This window comes from Belonocnema kinseyi, chromosome 5, assembly GCF_010883055.1.
Source record: "Belonocnema kinseyi isolate 2016_QV_RU_SX_M_011 chromosome 5, B_treatae_v1, whole genome shotgun sequence".
Lineage (NCBI taxonomy): Eukaryota > Metazoa > Arthropoda > Insecta > Hymenoptera > Cynipidae > Belonocnema > Belonocnema kinseyi.
In genome coordinates, this window is record NC_046661.1 from 52,184,374 (window position 1) to 52,191,089 (window position 6,716).

The window sequence follows — 6,716 nt, forward strand, 5'->3', positions numbered from 1 at the left end:
TTATGTTGAGAAATAAAAAAAAAAAAAATCTTAAAAACGTTGTTTTTCTTGGTCAGGCCGGAAACTTATCAATCCACCCTCGTAGGTAATGATGTTACATAGTAGCCAGATGTCCGCCCACATCGATAGAATGTTCAGTGAAAAGTGTTAGCCCCGGGTTTTTAAGAATTTCTAACAATTCAGTTTTTAAAAAGTTTTTGAAAATTATTGCCTGCTCTGAAGTTAACTCATTTAAACCGGAACAGTTTTCAACTGTATTCTCTTCTACTTTCGCCATGATTTCGTGACAAACGACCTCAATACTAACGTTCGCGACTTGGACTAACAAACGTTCGAGTTGCAACAACGTCAAGCATATCCCTTACAGGGTGACCCAGAATGCGCAAAGTAACGAACATTAGCGGTTCCAAACCAGTTAGTGGGGCAAGACAATAATGAATTTCGGAAATGTTGAAGATTGGGCTCCTCTGATCGGGGTCACTAGGTAGTTTTTGATTACCTCTACGGACGAAATTGTCGGGGTTAGGTATTCTGATATAGCAAAATAAATTCAAATTCGTATTTCTTTCTACGGTGTTATTATCGTGAATATTCGAAACATGATTATTCGGTCATAGGAGTAACTGAATTAGATGGGATAATTGGGATTCTAGCCACTCCATCATCACCGGAGGTTTCATAAAATGTTATTAAATTTGGTTTATTTTATCTGAATCAGAAGAGGGTTCTTCATGCAAATAAGGGGTCGCTACGGGCCCACTCAACGACTCCTGGATTCGTTTCCGGAACATCTGTCACAGAAAATTCTCACCACATCCTTTTTACCACACCTAAAGCAAAAGATCGATTTAGATTCCAAGCACTGGCCGCGACGATGACCTTCCTTGTCACAGTTCCAACAAATTGGTATTCGGTCTGGCGAAGCATTAGCGTTTTGAGAAGTTAACAATATATATGGATTTGGTTGACAATATAGGTTGTTATTGTCTGTATTGGAATGATTAATATGCGCATTTTTGGAATGATGGTTATTTGATTTAGCTGGATTATCGCGGTTGGGGCTGGAGCTATTCAGTCCTCGTTTTCCTCTAAAACGCTCTAAAATTGCGAATTCGGAAATAAGTAGGCTTCCGCGAGAATTAAAGAGGATTTCGCGATATCCTAACACTGTCTCCGTGCTCTACCAAACCGAGTTTGCCCGATGATTTTAGAGTACTAAGCGAGCACGTTGTGAGATTTCAAACAAATATTCAATGTTTCACAAGTGCTCGCTAAAGTGTCTTTAATGCTCGCGGAAGCCTACTTATTTCCGAATTCGCAATGTTCGAGCTTTTTCGAGGAAAAACGAGGACTGAAAAGCTCTCTCTAACTTCGCGCAGAACTCTAATTTTCCTGACAGAGCATGCAGGGAGGACTTGCCGAGTATTAGGATTTTGCTCCGGGTTATTATAATGAGATGAACGATTAGTGGAGATTGTTTTGATTTTTTTGTTTGCTCTCTTATGACATATATTAAGTTTCCAAAAACAAACTACCCCAGTCTTAGACACCTACCACTCATGATCAAAAACATTTTAAAAGTGGAAAAATCACCTTCAAAAATGTAAACCTGATTAAGGGCTGCAAATTAATTAAATGGCACTTGAAAATATTCCCCTCTTTATCATTTTCCCAAAAAACTACCCTTCCACGTGAACGTATGGAGCGGAACATATATATGTATGAAAAAAGCATAAAAAATAATACAACTTAGAAAATACTGTTAGTTGACATTTTTGTGGTCTTTTTTGCTCTTCAATAATATATAATGCGGTCCCCAAAAACTATCCCTAAGTCATACACACCTATCACTCGTGATCAAAAAAGTTTTGAAAATTGGAAAACCACCTTCAACAATGTAAACATGATTTACAAATTCAATTTAATTACATAACACTCGAAAATTCTCCTCTCTTTATAATTTTCCCGAAAAACTACCCTCCACGTGAACTATGTAGCGGAACATATATATGTATGAAAAAAGAATAAAAAATAATACAACTTAGAAAACACTGTTAGTTGATATTTTTTTGCTCTCCTATAATTTATAACACGTTCCACAAAAACTAACCCTAAGCGATGCAAAGCCACCCCTTGTGATCAAAAACGTTTTAAAAGTTGGAAAGCCAGGTTGAACAATGTGAAAATGATTTAGAACTCCAAATTAATTACATAATACTTGAAAATTTCCCGTCGTATTATTTTTTATCAGTTTTTAATACACATATATGTTCCGCTGCATATTCGCAAGTGGAAGGGTAATTTTTTCGGGAAATTATAATTAGAGGGAAACTTTAAAGTGTCATGTAATTAATTTGTAGTTCTAAAACATTTTTACATTTGTCAAGGTGGTTTTCTAACTTTTAAAACGTTTTTGATCACGAGGTGTAGGTATGTATGACTTAGGGGTAGTTTTCTGGGAACGTATTATATATTATCAGAGAGCAAAAAAAAAAATAAAAATATCAACTAACATTTTTTTCTAAGTTGTATTATTTTTTATGCTTTTTTCATACATATATATGTTCTGTTGCATACGTTTGTGTGAAAGGATCGTTTTGGGGAAATTATACGAGGGGTAGGTATGTATGACTTAGGGGTAATTTTCCGGGAATGTATTATATAATAGGGATCATTCACAAATTACGTAACACGTTTTTTTTTTGTTTAAGTAAATATGTGAATATAATTTCCGTGAAGTGAACAGTGATACAGCGATATGAAAAAAAGAAAAACGCGTTACGTAATTTGTGAATGATTCCTTATGAGAGAGCAAAAGAGAGCAAAAATATCAACTAACAGTGTTTTCTGAGTTGTATTATTTTTTATGCTTTTTTCATACATATAAATGTTCCGCTGCATACGTTCACGTGGATGGGTATTTTTTCGGGAAAATTATGAAGAAGAGGAAATTTTCAAGTTTCATGTAGTTAATTTGGCATTCTAAATCATTTTTAAATTGTTCAAAGTGCACGGAGAAACTTTCAGTTATAAAATTTGAAAAATAATATTTATTTTTAAAATACGACAATAGCAAGCCAGGATATAGAGCCACTATTACAAGAATTGCTATTGTGAATATTAAACTGTGAAGTTACTATGTTTACTGGAATATAAAATAAATGATTAAATAACTGCACTTATACCAAAAGACGCTCCCTATAATCCCTAGGATACACTGTGAAGTTTACAAAACACTATAGTTCAGACATTCTATCTATGTTCATACATACGCATTTCTAATTTTTCGCATAGAAAATAGGAAAAATAACCACACGGAGAAAAATGGATGTTTAAAAGTAAAATCTAGATGATCAGGGTTAACATATTATATGTTTAACAATAGGACAACAATCTAGATGTCCAAAGTTAGCATCTGTAGATCTTAAAATGTGAAATGTTACCCTCTAACATTCAAAATGTTCACCTGAAAAATCCGAGGTATTACATGTATGGTTATGTCAAATTACGTCTCTAAATATTTGAGAAGTTTACTTATATATGGTCATTCAAGGAATTTATTGATAACTTATTTGTGAATTTTAAATTAAACTTTAATGTTCATACTCGAACGAAAAACAGATAAGGAGTATAAAATGTCGACCAGATGATGCATTCAGTCAAATTGAGGTAATATTCAATATTTCTAATTCAAAATAAAAACGGGGATGAATAATCGGAGAACGAATGATCTGTAACCTGAATGAAATATTTTATCTATTTTAAGTTACTTAAACTCAAATTTTATTTCAAATTTATAAACCTTTTGTCAAATGTGTTAAGTTAATAAACCTAAAACATAAGATCGTTGTTCTCTTCTTTAGACTTAAAAAAGTCGTCATCAATTTTATCTAAGGACATCTAATTTTTATTCTTTGGAAATGTTCTAAAATTATAATATTCCATAATTTTAATATTGAATATATATAGCTTTGAAATATAGTCGTGAATTTGCAAAGCGCGATGCGTTAGGTGCTACAATCTTACCCTTTGAACATCTGCATTTGAACATCCATTTTTTTCCGTGCATGGTCGAAAGAGCAAAATAGAAATAAATTCGCATTCACTGCTTTATGTATATTAAAGATATACGCACTATAAATTTTATACATTAAGCATACGATTAGATATTTATATTTAATTCTAAGCTGAAAGAGAAAAAATCTTGTCAGAAGAAATCAGCCCTGACGGGAATTGGATACGTGTCCCCAGGGCAGCAGAACGGAGATATTTTCCTGTGATAAAACAAATTATGAGGTTTAGGAATTTTATCATCCTCATGAACTTTGGCGCGTGTAATGACGCAATTGGGTACTGAATCGCAAAGCACTACATTCAAATGTTTTTCCTCTCATTGTACCTTCCCATTAAAAATGTTAATTTTTCTTACCTGTTTCGCAACTTATTGCAACTGCGGTTTTATCATTTAATTTGTGAATATCACTTTTTTCAACTTCAATCTACTATCAAAAAGATGAATCTTTTTAACTATAAATGTGTTTTACGAACAAGAGTGTATCCATGTGGTTTTCCAACATTTAAAACGTTTTTGATCACGAGGGGTGGGTATTTATGACTTAGGGGTAGTTTTTGGAGAATGTATTATATATTATTGAAGAGCAAAACAAAAGCAAAAAAATTTCACGTGTAACGGTAGTTTTGTGGGGAAATGATAAAATAGGGGGAAATTTTCAAGTGTCATTTAATTAATCTGCACTAATCGTTCATCGCATTATAATAATGTTTAGTAAGTTTTCGTAGGTGGCGGCGTTGAGTGGACATCCTGATAGCGCCGCCACCCTTTTCTCCGAAGTTTAAACAGTAAACAAATTTTTGTTAGCAGAAAATTAGCAAAAAAAGCAAAAATATATGGCGTATTCCATTTTTCAATTTTCCTTGGTGGCGGCGCTAAGTGGACGGGCCTACCGCAAAATACGGCAGAGGGGATGGTTCGATCGCAAAAGGATTCTTATTTTATAAATAACAACTCAAGCATTTTAGAACTATAACAATTTGGACATTTATTTTATTATTTACACACAAGTCTAAGTTCGGTCCGAATAATGTCTTCAATCGATTCTCATAACATAAAATTGAAGCTCAATCCTTAGATGCTCCACAAAGAATACGAACTTGCGGTTAAAAACTAACATATTTGATAATGTAACTGAGAGTCGGGGAGTTATCGTTAATATTCTTAAGAGATCGGCAATTACTTTATCAGCTAATGGGTGGGTCAAGGGCGTCAGATATTAAGTCATTTCAGGGTCAAGTTTAGGGAAACAATTTTCGGCAAAATAAAATTCCCTCTTCACATATGGCCTTTGGATCATATCTGGATTCACGGCTGAAGGTTTGTCAATTTTTATGTCCAGGAGTGATGGTAGGGATTTCTTTTCAGCTGAGTCTTGACTGTTATAACGCTGCGGTCTTCGTATAAGTACCTCCTCAAAGTGGCGTCGTAAGGGGTATCTTCTCTTCGGAGAGGTTTCTGAGCCTGAACCTCTCTTATTTTCAGGTTTTCATTTTGCTCGTTATTCTATCGAATAGCTTCATGCAGTGGAGAGTTTTAGGAGTTCGTATGGTCAATGCTTCTTTTTATAGGTAGCGAAACGACTGGATTCTGGAGGTCCACCTGGACTTCAACACTCCTAGTACAATATTGAGTAGGGATTTGGGTAGCTGCGTCTGCTCTAGGCACTACCCGAGGGGCTGGAACGAGGTTAAACCTCTCTTTCTAGTGTGCTGGAAGCTCTCCCTCCGTTCTGGCTATTATATGGGTGGGTTGAACGCATTGGGTTTCCCATAGCTCCTCGTTGACTCGAATGGCTTCTTTGACGGCGGGCAACATACCTATATATGGTTTGGCAGTAGTATACCTATGTCACTCCGAGGACACTACTACGTAGTTCCAGCTGCCACCGACAGATGGCGTCACCAGTCAGTTCCCAGCAGTCGGTAACTGCTTGGTCGTCAAGGTAGATAACTGCTACTGTGTTACCATGTATGTAGTTTAAGCTGTGTCCGATTGATGGCGCCACTGTTTTACTAGAAATATAGTTAAAGCTGTGTCTATACCTTGCAATAAGTGGCTAGTGAAGGGGGTGGGGGTTTCTCGAGGCTTCCAGGAACTTCGGCCTTAGATTACCATTTTACTTGGATCGAGGATTCTCCAGAGTTCTCGAAGCTTGTAGAATGATTTAGGTGATTCTCGAAGCTTCTAGAAAGATCTAGGCAATTCTCCAAGCTTCAAAAAAGATATAGACAATTTTCGAAGCTTCTAGAAAGATCTAGGCGATTCTTTAAGCTTATAGAAAGATCTAGGCGATTGTCGAAGTTTCTAGAAAGAATCTAGAAAGAACGATTCTCGAAGCTTATAAAAAGATTTAGGCGATCGTTTAAGCTTCTAACAAGATCTAGGCGATTCTCGAAGCTTCTAGAAAGAATTAGGTGATTCTCGAAGCTTCTAGAAAGATCAAGGTGATTCTCGAAGCTTATAGAAAGTTCGGCCTAATACAGTGTGTCCCATATTTATAGGGCCACCCCATTTTTTAAGGATAATTTTTTTTCTATTAGAACAAACTGTACCAAATTTTTTGAGTGAATAAATGAGTCGAGTTAACGATTTTTCCTAAAATATAGAGCTCGCAATTCCATTCGTTCATTTATTTGGGCAT